Here is a 16,257-nt window from a genome sequence, read left to right as displayed (position 1 = left end):
AGTGAGTGAAAGAAGCCAGTCACAAAAGACCATTTGTTGTAAGACTTATTTTATTTGAAATATCCAGAACAGGAAAATCTATGGAGACAGAAAGTAGATTAGTGGAGATTAGTGGCTGCCTAGGACTTGGGGGTGGGATGGGAATGGTGGGTTGATGACTGCTAATGAGTAGGGGAGAAAAGTTCTGACCAACCTAGATAGCATATTCAAAAGCAGAGATATTACTTTGCCAACTAAGGTCCGTCTAGTCAAGGCTATGGTTTTTCCAGTGGTCATGTATGGATGTGAGAGTTGGACTGTGAAGAAAGCTGAGCGCCGAAGAATTGATGCTTTTGAACTGCGGTGTTGGAGAAGACTCTTGAGAGTCCCTTGGACTGCAAGGAGACCCAACCAGTCCATTCTGAAGGAGATCAGTCCTGGGATTTCTTTGGAAGAAATGATGCGAAAGCTGAAACTCCAGTACTTTGGCCACCTCATGCGAAGAGTTGACTCATTGGAAAAGACTCTGATGCTGGGAGGGATTGGGGGCATGAGGAGAAGGGGACAACCGAGGATGAGATGGCTGGATGGCATCACAGACTCGATGGACTTGAGTCTGAGTGAACTCTGGGAGCTGGTGATGGACAGGGAGGCCTGGCGTGCTGTGATTCCTGGGGTCTCAAAGAGTCAGACACGACTGAGCAACTGAACTGAACTGAACTGAATGAGTAGGGGGTTCTTTTTGAGGCAATGAAAATGTAACAAACTTGACTGTGGATATATCACCACAATATTGTGAATATACTAAAAACCACTGAATTGTATTTTTTAATCTTCTAAATAACCGAGTAGTAGAGATTACATAGGCTGTGTTCTCTGAACAGAATCTAATTAAACTAAATATCAGCAACAAAGATATGAGGGAAATGTAATCACTTGGAAATTAAGAAACACTTTTAAATAAATTTTGAAAAGTGGAATTCCAGGGACAAGATAGAGGTGCAGGATCAAGAGATATAAACTACTATGTATAAAATAAGTATGCAACAAGAATATATTGTACAGCACAGGAAAATAGAGCCATCATTTTGTAATAAATTAAAATAGAGTATTGGGAATTCCCTGGCGGTTCAATGGTCAGGACTCTGAGATTTCACTGCCAGGGGCAGGGTTCAGTCCCAGATAGGGAAACTAAGATTCTGCAAGCCACACTGTGTAACCAAAAATAAAAATTTCAAATAAAATAAAGAAATAGAGTGTATACTCTATTAAAACATTGACTCATTATGTTGTACAGCTGAAACTAATATAGTATTGTAAATCAACTATACTTAAATAATAGTGAAATGTCAAATTATCTATAACCTTATGAATAAAACGTGTCATGCAAAACCATGGTAATACTACAAAAACTGTACTCAGGAAATTGTGTAGTCTTAAAGGTTGTAATTATTTTTAAAAAGATAAATGAGTTAAATATTCAATTTTTAAAATTAGTACAAGAACCATGTAAAGTAGAAAGAAAATTCTAAAAATAATTTAAATAGAAAATGAACAAAATAACAATTTGTCAAAATAGTTGAAAGGATCTGAAAGGCCCAATAAAATAGAAAGGAAAAATGTCCTGGCAAGTCTGATGCATGGGTAAAAGATAGAAAAATAATAAATAAACAGTAACTGCGAATCAGAAATGACATATGACCAATAATAAAAGAAATTAGAAATGATTACAAAAAGATATTCTGTATAACTCTACATCAAATAGTTAGAAAATCTATGGGAAATACCATCATTCCTTGCAAAAAAAAATAAAATAAAATACTACAATTTCCCCAGAAGAGAAGACTAGACCTAAATAGATTAGTATATTAACCGCTTAGAGTTTGTAAAAGTAAGTATCAATCATTTTTAGGAGGCACCAGATTCAGATGGTTTTAAGCTGCTGCTAAGTCACTTCAGTCGTGTCCAACTCTGTGCGACCCCATAGACGGCAGCCCATGAGGCTCCCCCGTCCCTGGGATTCTCCAGGCAAGAACACTGGAGTGGGTTGCCATTTCCTTCTCCAGTGCATGAAAGTGAAAAGTGAAAGTGAAGTCGCTCAGTCGAGTCCGACTCTGAGCGACCCCATTCGACTCCGGCCCACCAGGCTCCTCCATCCATGGGATTTTCCAGGCAAGAGTGCTGGAGTGGGGTGCCATTGCCTTCTCTGTGTTTTAAGCTGAGATGTCTTCAATTCTAAAGAACAAAAAGAAACTTGGGGGTTATAGATATGTTCATTATCTTTATTTCTTTATCGTGATGATGGTTCCATGGGAATATACATAAATAAAAGCTCATCAGTTGTACATTCTAGGTTCTCCCCTGATGGTCCAGTGGCTAAGAATCCACCTTAAAATTTGGGGGTGCAAATTCGACCCCCGGTCAGTGAACTAAGATCCCACATGCAGCAACTAAGACCCAAGGTAGATGAATAAATAAATATTTTTAAAATCGTACACTTCACAAAGGTACAACATATTATGTCAATTATACTTCTAAAAAGATGTTTACACAAAGACAGAGAAAGTAGCACTTCCACTTCCAATGATGATGAACTAATCCTTTGATCCTCAACAACAACTGTATAAGACTGGACAAAATCAGAGGCAATTGGTTTCATGCTTTGGAAAACAGGCAAGGCAGACTGTGATCCTTGAGAAAAGGGAAGTAGACAAGATGAGTCCCATGTTTGCTGGTTTTCTCCCTGGTGACAATTTCCCAACTGCAGGGGATCCCAAGCAAAGGAGTGACTTTTCCTGAGCTGAAAAGTCAGAAGGCAGTATTTGGGGCTGCAAGAATTTGCAGGTCAGGGTACAGGAGCAGCACAACAGGGGGTGGAAGGAGGCAAAAGCCTGTGTGGGAATTCCTCTTGATTCTTCTGCTGAAGAAAGCTGGCCTATATACAGAATGAGACCCTGAGAGGCTCAGCAGAGACAACTGCTTGGGGCTGAGAGTTGAACATATGTAGCCAAGTTTGCTCAATATTGGGACATGGAGTTCAAACCTAATCAGAATATACATCCTCAATATTTGGGTTATTCAGTTGAGACTCCCAAAAGGCCATGCTTTAGGAGTAAGAACTAAGCCCTAGAGTAAAGGTCATGCCCAAGGATTAAAGACAAAACCAAAAAAGACTCTCCCAAACACAATTCAAAACCAAACCTGGTGGGACTTCCATTATTGGTCCAGTGGTTAAGAATCCGCCCTACAGTACAGGGAACACAGGTTCAACCCCGGGTCAGGGAACACCGGGTATTTAACTGCCTACCAGACCAAAGCTCAACGCCCTCGAATGCGGCAAAATCCAGACTCCCTACAATGTATCCCTCATACCTACCACACCATGAAGCCTGCAGGTGCAAGGACAAAGGAGACTGAGATACATAACCTAGAGTGGAAAAAAAAAAAAACAAAAAACTATGGAAGAGGACCTAGATGTTGGAATGAGCAGGAAAGGATTTAACAAGACTATTAGAAACATATTCAAGGATTTAAAGGAAGAAGCAGACATGTGAGGAAACATTTTAGCAGAGACATGGGAGATGTTTTCAAATGGGATTTATAGAACAAGTAAGTACCACATCTGAAATGAAAATCTCACCTTACGAAGTCAACAAAAGATTTTTAAAGTGCAAAGAAAAGCTAAACCAAACTTGAAAAATCAATAGAAATTATCTAAATTGAAAAACGAAAATAAATAAATTGGGGGTGGGGGAGGAATGAACAGAGTCTTAGTGTTCCACAGGACAACATCAGGAGCCCAGAAGGAGCGGTGAGATAATAGGGTAGAAAAACCATGCCAGGAAATAAGGGCCCAAATCTCCCAAGTCTGGCAGAAAACATAACCCCGTGGATCCAAGAAGCTCAACAAACCTCAAGTAGGATAAACACAAACACACACCTAGGAACACCATAGCCAAAGTGCTGAAAACCGTGGCTGAAGAGAAAACCAAGCAGCGGCCAGAGAAAAAAGACATACGGAGGAAAGCGGTACTGAAGACAAGTCCCATCTCATCAGAAACAGACGGAAGAGGACACCAGCGCAAGGCCCTCCACGTGTGTCCTCTGCAATAGAGAACAGAATATATCCAGTAAAAAGATTCCAAGGAAGTGAGGGTGTCAGTGCCATGCGGCAGCCTACGCGAGAGCGCGAGAGCGGGGTTTGGGGGAGAACGGATACATGTATATGTAAGGCTGAGTCCCTTCACTGTTCACCTGAAAGTACAACATTGTTAATCAGCTGTATCTGATTACAAAATAAAAAGTTTAAAGTTTAGGAAACAAAGAAAGTGAGAGTGAAATAAAGACGGGCTCACATAATTGAAAGTTACGGCAAGTTCACTGCCAGCCACAAGAAATGCTCAAGGAAATTCTCCAGATGGAACTCTGATGAGCACAAGGACAGAGAGCGCCGGAAATGACAAATAAGTTGTCTTTTAAATTATACATTAACTGTGTCTTGGTAAAACTGGAAAATTTTGGCTTTGTATTTGCTTAAAAAGACAACTGTTTGAAGCAAAATCAGCAATATTGTATCGTGAGGTTTGCACAGACACATGGAATATGACTATCAAAGCATAAAGGACAACATGGGGGTGTAAATGGAATTATATTATTGTAAGACTGTCATGTTTTACATGAAATGGCACAATATTAAATCTTTTCAAAATGACCACAATCAAGAGAACGTGAAGAAAGCATTTATAAAAACTTGGGTGAATGGAGCCTCCTAAAATAAGACAAACCCGGGGGCCCTAAAGGAAATGACTGGCAACTTTAACTACAAAACAACATATTTTTGGACTGCAGGAGACACCCACAACAAAGTCAAATATAAGTAACCAACTGATAAAAAAATATTTACAACACGTACAAAAAAACAAAGCTTTATCATTCTTATTGATACTATATGAAAAAGCTTCTACAAATTGTGAGATAAAAGATGAGTGATCTAACAGGAGTGAGCAAAGGATATGAATAGCCATTTCCAAGAAGAGAAAACCCAAATGGTTCAGTAAATATATGAAAAACAGCTTACCGGGTCTATTGACCAGGGGAATTCTAACTAAAGAAATGAGATAGCATTTCGTCCCCATTATATTGAGAAAAATAGAGAAAAGACATCCAGTACTAGTAAGAATGTAGAAAAAAGGAGCACTCTCATTCCTTGTTACTTGAAAGGTGAGTTGTGATAATCCTTTTGGGAAATAAAATGACAGTATTTACCAAAATTTAAAACATACATACCTTTTGACCCTGCATTCCACTTTGGGGAATCTATCTTATAATTTCTGAATAAGTACAAGAATGTTTATGGCAGTATTGTTTGTCGTTGCAAAAAAAAAAAAAAAAAAGACTGCAACAATCCAGTGTCCATCAGCAGAGGAACAGCAGAATCCATTCTGTACATGAACAACACAGAATTAGGCATAGATACTAAAAGGGAGGGCTTCCCAGGTGACGCTGCCAGTGCAGGAGACATAAGGGACGTGGGTTTGATCCCTGGGTTGGGAAGATCCCCTGGAGGAGGGCATGGAAACTCACTCCAGTATCCTTGCCTGGAGAATCCCATGGACAGAGGAGCCTGGCAGGCTACCGCTCTCAGGGTTGCGGAGTCCGACATGACTGAAGCGACTTAGCGTGTACACACACATGCAGTTTACCCAATTTTTATGAAAACAAAATAAAAAAAGCAAGTACAAGGTCAAAGGGTTCCTCTGAGGGTAAGTGGGGACAAGCCATGAGCGGCCATGTCTTCCATTTGAATTGAGACTTGCCTGAATGCAGAAAGAAGACACTAACATTTTAAGAAAGATGAATGACCAAAGAGCCCGGCTGTATTCTCTCTCACTCTCACTCGTGTGCCTTTGTTTCAGCCAAGTACTTAAACGCTGAAAATGACAACGGGAGAAAATTCAAAGACAGAGCAACCCAGAGTTTCCTTTCCTCCCAGTCTGCCCTGACTCATCAGTAAGCTGTTGCTGGAACGTGCGTGTCTTGAGAAGTGAAATAAAAACAGTTGAGTGTGTTTTGTGCAGTGCTTCCACTGCTGTGGCAAGCACAAAACACAAACCTGTGGACAAGTTATAAAATGCAAATTGTGTAACTTGGTAACTCTGGGGGTGAGTTAGACTCTCGTAGATTTCCGCATTTAAAAACTGACATTGCACAATGTCAAAGGGGAATGGTAAAATATTTCTTCTCTCCTTGGAATTATGTTAAATATGAAATGAAAAACACTGTCTAAGTTGAGACAGATAGATAGTAATAGAAAGAGTGATCACAGAAGAAAGGGAAAAGCTATTACATGCTATTACTTTCAACACCACTTTTCTTCCTGTCTTGTGTACAAGGGGGCCCTGAGTTTTCATTTTGCACTGGGTCCCGCAGATTAGCCCAGAGGAAAAAAACCTAGGATCTCTGCTTCCGTGTGAGGCACACGAGATAAACGAAAGGAAAAAACCCGGCTGAGACAGCATCATGGTTTATTTAGCTTTAAAACAAAACGATGTTAGCAGCAACATGTCCCTGGATGTGTTAAAAGATGATGCTCAACTTTTTCTTGGTTTTAAACTCGCCTTTGTACCTTCTATTCAGTGTCTTAAAGATGTGTTTTAAAAATCGTAAGAGAAACACTAGCTCTATGTAGTCAATTCAGGCGATGTCTAACGAAGCAGTATGTGAACATTTCCTTTTGCTGCTCACTGGAATCCCCAGCTCCAAGGATTTAACAGCAGTGAGTCCCTGGCTCTGTGGAATACAACTTAAGAGGCAGCCAGTCCTTTTTTCTGGGGTTCAGAGAGGGGAGATGAACCATCCACAGTGACCCAGCTCGTAGATGGAAGGTTAGGTACTGGTACCCGGAGAATATTCATTGGAACGACTGATGCTAAAGCTCCATCATTTTGGCCACCTGATGCGAAGTGCCAACTCATTGGAAAAGACTCTGATGCTGGGGAAGATTGAAGGCAGGAGAGGGGGGTTAGAGGACAAGATGGTTAGACAGCATCACAAAGTCAATGGACAGGAATCTGAGCAAATTCTGGGAGACAGTGGAGGAGAGAGGAGCCTGGTGTTGCAGTCCACGGGGGGCAGATGGTCGGACACAACTTAGCGACTGGACAGCAGCAAAGCCCAGATGAATCTGTGTCCCGCCCTGAGTGTGCTCCCCTCCTGCTTTCAGCAGAAGCGTTAACAACACGACGAGCCAAGGCAGACGCTGGAGAGTATCCCGAGGGTGTCTGGCCCAGATTCCGCTCCGTAATGACAGGCCTCTGCGGCTGCTTGGGAAATCCCAACCGGATATTAATTTCACCACCGTCAATGGCCTTCATAATATTTTTGTTTAAAAAAAAAAGATGATTCAAAGTAAGGAGATCAAGTACATTATTAGTTCCTGTGATCTCAACTCTCAGATGAATTCATGCAATTTAGCGCCTTCTAATGCAGTCATATGGAAGTTGCAAAGCAGGCTGTGTCGGAAATAACAGATTTCTAAATGAGCTTGACTGATACAGACACAATATTGCGGGCGGGGACAGGATCTCCAGAGCTGAAATGATATCTGATCATCTCTGGATGGTCAGGACCCGGCAGGGAGCCGAGCTCATGGTGCTGGCCAGTCTGATTAGTCTGTGTGCACCAAGGATTCTAGTCCTGAAGTCCTTAAAAGGGAAAGACTCCTCGGTTTCTCTAGTGTGTCAGTGGAACACAGATAAGCATGCCCGTCCTTTGAGAAAACGTTTTCAAGCTTCGCACTTTAGCAGCTATGACATGATGGAGTTGCATCAGGAAGAGCCCTCATCTTGTGAGGTATCTGACCAGTTCATAACCAACCACATTTTCTGAGAACTGTCCTCTCCCCACGTGGGAGTCATCTCTTGGGACAGGACTCTTTCCTTTCTCCTGGCCACAGGCATGGTGAATAAGAGACTTGAACTGGACTTTTTTCTTTTCAAGGGACTCAGCACTGGAGTTCAGCAGTTCTAGTTGGTTAGTGTGCCTGGGATAAGGAACATGTCAAAGTTTGGGATCCATAATGTAGCCCTCTTCTGCCATGTGCTTTGATAGATAGAGAAAGCCAATCTGCTTAAGGGAAGAAAGAGATGAGGGCTGGCTCCTGGCAGCCAAGTTTGCACCACGTGACCTTGCCTTGGACCATAGCTGACTGGACCCACGTGGCAGTGGATCCAAGTCTGGCCAGTTAGTCCTTCCCCCAGGAATTTCTCCATGGCTGGAACTATATATGCCCTCAGAGGGAATTGCAAGAGGCCTGACAGGGGTTTTCTAAGTGTGGACGGTGGACTGCAAGTTTCTGCAGGTGTCATCTCCCTGCAACCCTTCATCCCAGCCCTGGACTGAGGTGAGTGAATCACTACTAACCAGTCTGGATTGACACCCCAAATTTCTGAGCCAGAGTGGACCTGAGGCTCATTTATGGAAACTCCAGTAATTTACATGATAATTCTTATTTTAAAATCTGTTTTTCACTCTTGTTGTTGTAAGCCCCCTGCCCAAATTCTATTTATCTCTCACCTTCTCTCCCAGTAAAAAAAATGCCTTGAGAAAGCACCGCTGGCCCGACAAGCTGTCTTCCTCTATTTTCAGCCCAACGTACCAGATTAGATGATCATTTAGAAACTCACACTATGTGTGATGTGCAAAGATGCTCATCTCAGTGCTGACTCGAACAGCAAAGGAAAATATAAAGAACACAACCTAAAGGGCCAACATAGAAACTGAATAAAAATAAAAATACAACTATCCGTGTAGCAGGAAACTCTGCATCGAGTGAAAATGTTTGCTTATCTTATATTTAATGTTTATATAATGACTTGAAAAGTACTCACGACATTATGGAATCTTCATTGCTTTTCCAATTACAAAAGTAATCCCTTTTCATTACAAAAATAGAATGAAACACTCTAGAAATCCTCAAGGTAAAAGGTGAAGCTGCCACACAAACATACCTACCTCCAGCCCCAGTGGTAACAGGCAGGGTATTCATGACATATCGGTACATTTAAGAAGCAGGATAGTGACTTACCTGGTGGTCCCGTGGCTAAGGCTCCACACTCCCAATGCAAGGGGCCTGGGTGCAATCCCTGATGAGGGAATTCGATCTCATGGGTCACAGCTAAGAGCCTGCACGCCACTACTAAAAGATAAAAAGGATGAAGAGTGACCATCTCGTGTGCGCCTCAGTGAGGACCTGCTGCAGCCAAACAAAGAAATTAAAAAAATAGAAGCAGCAACAAGATTAAATTGTATATACTCACTAGTATCACTGTAACACTTTAAAAAAAAGCTACAGGTTGGAATAGGGGGAAAAGGCTATTTATACATCCATGTTCGTGGCAGCATCATTTACAACAGCAAAATAAGGGAGTAACCTGTGTATCCATCAATGGATAAGGAAGACACGGTTCATACGTGCAGGGGAATATGAGTCAGCCTCAAAACGGAAGGAAATTCTGACATCATGGATGAACACCGAGGACATTATACTAAGTGAAATAAGACCAAAAAAGACAGATATAGTATGATTCCATTTATCTGAGGTACTTCCAGGAGTCAGAATCATCCAGAAAGCAGATTGGTGGTTGCCGGGGCAGTGGAGGGGCGGGAATGAGGACTTACTGTTTGAAGAGTACAGAGTTTCAGCTTTGCAAGATGAAAAGAGCTACAGAGATGGATGGTGGTGATGGTTGGACCATTTGTTGTTGTTTTTTAGTTTCTAAGTTGTGCCCAACTCTTGTGACCCCATGGACTGTAGCCTGCCCAGGCGCCTCTGTCCATGGGATTTCCTAGGCAAGAATACTGAACTGGGTTGCCGTTTCCTTCTCCAGGAGATCTTCCTGACCCAGAGATCAAACCCACATCTCCTGCATTGCAGGCGGGCTCTTTACCGCTGAGCCGCTGAATGTATTCAAAATCACTGAATGGTACATTTAAAAACAGTTAGGATGGTGAATTTTGTGTTAGGTGTATTTTACCATGATTAAAAAAAAAACTGGGAGAAGAAAGGGCTAGGCAAAAATTACATTTTAGTACATCTGTTTGGATAATGGGACTGTGGGTCATTTTTTTTTTCCTTCTGCTTCTCATTTCCAAATAATCCATTTTGGAAAAATGAACAATAAAAATGACCTAAGCCAGGCTGACCACCACCACAGCAAGCCATGATAACAAGAGCTAACTTTTTTGAGCCAACTTCTTGGTAAGGAAACTGAGGCTCAGAGGAGGGCAGCGGTCTAGGAAGCGCCCGAGATAGAGACCCAGCATGGACACCCATGGCAGGTTACCCTGTGATCTCTCCATTGAGGTCAGTTCACTTCAACAAACATGTTTTGTTTTGAGCTCCGAGGGTGCTCCGGGCTCTGTGTCCTGTGGCAAGGGCGGGGGAACAGGAGCATCCCAGGGACCATCCTGCCATACAGTCTGCCATATAGTGCTGACGGAGTTTTCAAAGGGAGCTAGTGGTTGGGCCACACTTTACCATGGAATCTTCAGCTAAAAGCTTAAGTCAACCCAAACGCTGTCAGTTGTTTTCGCGCTCACGGCTGAGGGTTTCCAGTTGTCATTGTTGGGAGCGGTGCTCCAGTGAACACTCTTGAACCCATATCTTAAGAGCACAGCTGTGCTTATTTCATCCGATTTCATCAAATGAAATTGCTAGGTCAGAGGGTAAATGTATTTCCTAGGCTTTTAGAACAGCGCTTTCCAGAAAGTTGCAGAAGGCACCATCTCAGAGCATGAGAACACCAGGTCCTCCTGGGCCCTTCCAGCCATAATGACAGCTAACAAAACACTGGATAATTTGATTGCCCAAAATGGCCTTTTCCATCGGTTCATTCAACAAGTATTTATAAGTCACTGGCACTGGGCTGGGCCATGGAGATACTGTGGGGATGAGATAAGAGCATTCTCTGCATGGGAGCCTCTGTCTAGCAGGGAAGAAGACGACCTAAGGGCTACTCATTACCTGAGGAACACTGGTGTCAGAGGTGTTGTGAAAATAAGAAAGCAGCAGCTTTGGGCGCCACTGGAAACAGTGACAGGTAACTATTGGGTTGGCCAAAAAGTTTGTTCAGTTTTAAGTAAAACTGTAAGGCATGTTAAATTTTCACCAAGGACGTGTCTTTTCCTTAAAACTGAACAAACTTTTTGGCCAACCCAATACTTAGGATGTCTGGGGAAGCCATATCTAAATGGAGGCAAACTAGTACACTGGAAACAGTATTTGGTTTTTATAGGATGTTTGCATTTCCTCTTTTTGTGAGTTGCCTGCTTGTGTCCTTTGCACATTTTTTCCTTTAGGATATTCTTTTTTAAATTAATGTCTTTGCATCAATAAAGAGAAGAAAAGGAATATAAATTAGATTACTACCAATAAATGCTCTCCCACTTGCAACTGGGTTGTTGCTGGTTGGGATTATGATTGTTATAAAACAATTTTATTTCTATATTTCTGTATTTTGTAGAAATCATTTACCTTTTGTATAATTAGGTCATGAAAAATGTTATGTAAAACTAAACCAACAAAGCCTACTAGATGGACGGAAAGGAAAAACAAAAAAAAATTTTTAATTGAAGTAAGATTCACATAATGTAAAAGGCACCATTTTACTGTGCATAATTCAGTGGCATTTAGTAAATTCACAACGCTGTGTGGTTCAGAGTTCTTTTTTTAGTTAATTCATTTATTTTGAAAAATTTCAAATTCACAAAATGCCTAAAACACAGTAAAGCAAATATCCTGATTTGAGGGATGTTTTTGTTTTAATTGATCTTGAAGAATTCTTTCTGTATTAAGGATATAGACTTTGACTGGCATCTGGAGCCAGCTTTCTTCAGGTGGCCCCTTGTCTTTCATATGCGGGTGTGCGCGTGTGCGCGCGTGCAAGGATACATACAACAGCTTATCACCTGCCGTGTTTCCTGCACCCATGTCACCAGTGGCACCATAGCTCTTCTTCCACTAATTAGGAGCAAGAAGAAAAATTCTCATAGATTTGCAGAGGAAAAAAATAAGATGATTACATAGAAAGCCTTTTTGCTTTTTTTGGTTGTTCCTGATTGACTGAAAGACAGAAAGTCCTGCTGGTGACAAAGCGGCAGGAAATATGGCTGATGATAAACCCCAGCCTGCAGGGTCCCTGTCAGGCCCCGGAGACCACAGCCCAGAGAGGCCGAGATAAGCTGGGTGGGGGTGGAGGCAGAAGATCTGGGGCCTCTTGCAGGATCCTCTGTGAAGAGGCAAATGATTTGCATGCTCTTCCCAGGCACGAAGAAAACCCAAATGTCAAGAAAGAAAAGAGGCCTAGGGTTCAGTGCTAAGAGATTGGCTGCTGAAGTCAGGAAGGCCAGCTCTTGACTTGGACCCCATCCTCCATCAATGCAGGCTTGGACGAACCACCTCACTTCCCAGTAACCTCACCTACAGAAAGAGGGCAATAATCGTTCCCTCAAAGGAAGGCTGGAGGCACTAAACAAAGTTCTGGCAAGTCCGCCCAAAACTGTACTGTCCAGCTGGCTCCAGACCCCGTGTTCTGCTCCTGCGTAAGATGCCGTCGTGGCCCAACGAATGACCCTGTGGACACGGCCCAGCACTGGGGAGCCAGCAGAGGAGGCGCGTGGCTGTCACAGGCCTTCTAAGCAAGCCCGAAAAAGGTGTGCTTTCTGGTTGCCTGGCAGAAACCAAGGTGCCCCTCTGGCTTGCTTCTCTCCATCACCTCCTCCCGTTGGATCCCTGGCTCACAGCCAATTGCTCGACCAAAGCCTGGCAGTCTGGGTTTGTGGGGAAGGCCCCAGGAGTGGTCGGGGTCCAGGTGCCACTCTGCTTTATGCATACTCGGCGACCCCAGCCCCTTCCTCATCTGGCCGTTCCCCAGTGCCTTCCTCTGCAAAATGAGAATCCCAGAGCATGCACCTCGTGGGGGAGTTTCGAGAATGACAGACGGTAAACCAAGTTAACGTCCTCAGTGCCATGCCTGGCAGTTACTGTTCAATAAATGTCAGCTGTTATTATCAACACCCTGTTCCCAGACAGGAACGCTGGAACACGCTGGGAGGAAAATACATTGCTATGAGACCAGAGTCTAAAGCAGCATGTAAAATAGAACCCAATTATGTTTACAAAACAGAAACGTTATACATACGCAGGAGAGACAGACCAGAAGGAAACGGCAGCGCTGAATTCTTGGTCATGAGATTATAGAGGATCTTCCTTTTTTTGTTATCTTTTCATGTATTTTCTACATTTTCCTGCAATGCACATATCACTTTTCCAATCGGGGGGGGAAAATGCTCTGTGAGAGATGAGAGGAGTTGTTACTTGGATCTGGGCTTGTGGAGAGGATGTCCCAGAGGAAGTGGGATTTGAGCAGGGCCTGGAAGGATGGGAGAATTTGAAGAATGGGGGAGGAGAGACAAGAGAAGTCTTTGATGTTCTTTTTTTTTTTTTTTTTGTCTGTCTCCTTCCCTAGGCTGTGGGCTCCTTGAGGGCACAGTTCGTGGTCTAACTTGCTCACTGCTGTATCCCTAGCATCTAAAACAATTTTTGAAAAACAAACAGACAAAAAAACTAGTGCTTAGTAGGTGCTCAGTAAATACGGATCTAGTGACCGAACAGCCTGGACAGCTCCTCTCAGCCTGGGAGACGAGGATGCTCTTGGTTAGCTGTCCAGCTGGTGCACTGCCAAGATGGAGGCGCGTGGTCTCCACAGAAACAGAAGGGGGCCCACCTAGCCAGCAACAGGAGGCAGACACAGGGGTTATGAGCTCCACATCTTTTCAGGCTGTGATCTGGAAACTGGGAACATGGTGGTGGGGTCTTTGGACAGATGTTGAGAAAAGAGAAGGAGCTTCATACTACGGTTGATTTAGCTGTTCACTGGACAGGTCTGTCAAATCAGTCATTGGATGCTCAGGCAAATAGTTCAGGTCTTTGAAGGTGCATAGCAGACTCTTCATGGGTGGAAGGCTAGGGACTCAGGAAAATGTCATTCTAGTCTGAACCTTGCTGTGTGACCTTGGGCAAGTTACTTAACCTCTCTGAGCCCCAGCATGCTTATTCATAAAATGAGAGGTTTGATCAGCCTAAAATTGCTCATAAAAAGACATGTGTGGTAGTAATGTATAATGGTGACGCCTCTGTGGAAAACAGTTAAACACAGAATTATCACAGATTATCATATGATACCAATTCTACTGATAGGTATATACCCAAACAAATTGAAAGCATGTACTTAAGCAAACATTTGTAATTGGATGTTCATAGTGGTACTAATCCGGAGAAGGCAATGGCACCCCACTCCAGTGCTCTTGCCTGGAAAATCCCATGGACGGAGGAGCCTGGAAGGCTGCAGTCCTTGGGGTCGCTGAGCGTTGGACCCGACTGAGCGACTTCACTTTCACTTTTCACTTTCATGCATTGGAGAAGGAAATGGCAACCCACTCCAGTGTTCTTGCCTGGAGAATCCCAGGGACAGGGGAGCCTGGTGGGCTGCTGTCTATGGGGTCGCACAGAGTTGGACACGACTAAAGCGACTTAGCAGCAGCAGCAGCAGCAGCAGCAGCAGCAGCAGCAGCAGCAGCAGCAGCAGTGATACTAATCACTGTAGCCAAAAGACCACCAACCTGATGAACAGATAGATAAATATAAGGTAGTATATCCAAATGGTGGAACTCAGCCATAAAAAGGAATGATAGTGCTACAAGGTCAAAAACATTATGCTAAGTTTAAAAAGCCAGACTCAAAAGATCAAATATTGTGTGATTCCATTTATATTAAATATTTAGAACAAGGAAATCCATAGAAACAGAATGGAGACTGGTGGTTGCCAGGGGCTGGAGGAAGTGGGGAGTGGAGACAGAATTTTATTTTAGGGTGACAGAAATGTCTTGGAACTTGATAAGAGGTCTTGTTTGCACAACACTATGAAAGTAATAAGTGCTGCTGAATTACACACTTTAAAATGGATACTTTTATGTGAATTTCACCTCAATTGTATCAAAAAAGAAAGAACCTAAGAGATAGGCAAGATGAAAAGTTCAGCCATAGATGAAAATGGGAGACCATCACAGGCCAGCCACACAATTATTCTGCCCGGAGGATATGCAGAAAAAAGCTCCCAGTAGCAGTCAAGACTGGGATCTAGATCAGTCTCTGGCCACTTCCTCATAGTGGGATCATGGGCCACTCACTCAAGTTCCCTGAGCCTCAGGCTTCCTATCTGCAAAATGGGGCTGTTGCATCCGCTGTTTTCCTGAGCCCTGTGGAGCAGAGTTCTGAGAGCACTCTGTGAACCCATGTTCTCAAAGTGACCCCTCCAGCATGAATGTCTCAGCACTCTGTTTTTCTAAACACAGCAAACAGAACCAGTTCCTAGTTCATGTGGAGACACTGAGGGGGGTTCGGGAGCCACTGGCAAGGAAGGGGCACACCCAGGTAGATTCCTGGCTCCACCACACCTGTGTGGTCTAGGGCAAGTCACTGATTTTCTTCAACGGTAGAATGGGAGTAGCTCTATCTTGGAGAGAGGCTGTGTGTTACACCGTAAGCACTCAATAATCAGATCCCTTCCCTCTTTGTCGCTGCTCTCCAACACAAACATTGCCGGCTCCCAGAAGCCACCAAAAGATCTGCGCTGTGGCTCAGAGAGGTGGGGGCAGCAGCCTGAGGCGGCACAGCTATCTTGGGCTTAGAATACAGACGGCCTGGCTCCGGGTCCTTCAAGCCTCTAAGCGCCATCGCTTATTTCCTTCAGCAGGTGTTTCACACCTACTCTGCCTAGAAAGGCGGAGGTGTGTAAGTAGAAAGACCCGGCCCAGAATTACGTGCTGTGCAGACTTCGAGACAGGTGTTGCTGTCCTCGGTGTACCTATTAGGAAACTGAGTGTGTTTAAGGTTCAGAGAGACCGAGTGACCGGCACTGGGACACACAACCACCAAGGCGAGGTCTCGAATTCGAACTCGAGTCCTCCCGCGGTGCCACGCCCGGAAACCCCCGGGCGCGCGTGGCTCCGCGCAACTAGGGCGCGCGGCGGTGGGAATCCCGAAAGGAGTTGGAAGCCGGGCCCGTTCATTTGCATGCTAATACCCAGAATGCTTTCCACCACCCCCCCGCCCCCCCGCACACCGCTTCTCTTAATGGAAGCGCTCAGTTTGGAACCGTGGAAAGTTTGGAACACACACTTCGTTCCCTCTTTACAACTGTGGGAACTTCCCGCCCGCAC

At 43.8% G+C, this 16,257-nt stretch overlaps 1 long non-coding RNA gene across 1 annotated transcript; it reads right to left on the bottom strand.

The window, feature by feature from the left end:
- Positions 1 to 32: 32 nt before the first annotated feature.
- LOC138422358 (uncharacterized) lies at positions 33 to 9,480 on the bottom strand. Its single transcript, XR_011249847.1, has 4 exons — positions 9,297 to 9,480; positions 9,065 to 9,175; positions 5,266 to 5,420; positions 33 to 2,214 (listed from the first exon to the last, which is right to left on the bottom strand). It is a non-coding gene; the product is annotated as an uncharacterized lncRNA (long non-coding RNA).
- Between the last annotated feature and the right edge of the window lie 6,777 nt (positions 9,481 to 16,257).

The sequence above is a fragment of the Ovis canadensis genome, chromosome 17 (genome assembly GCF_042477335.2).
Source record: "Ovis canadensis isolate MfBH-ARS-UI-01 breed Bighorn chromosome 17, ARS-UI_OviCan_v2, whole genome shotgun sequence".
NCBI classification, from domain to species: domain Eukaryota; kingdom Metazoa; phylum Chordata; class Mammalia; order Artiodactyla; family Bovidae; genus Ovis; species Ovis canadensis.
Note: the sequence above shows the minus strand (reverse complement) of the source record. Positions and strands in the feature narration are given on the sequence as shown.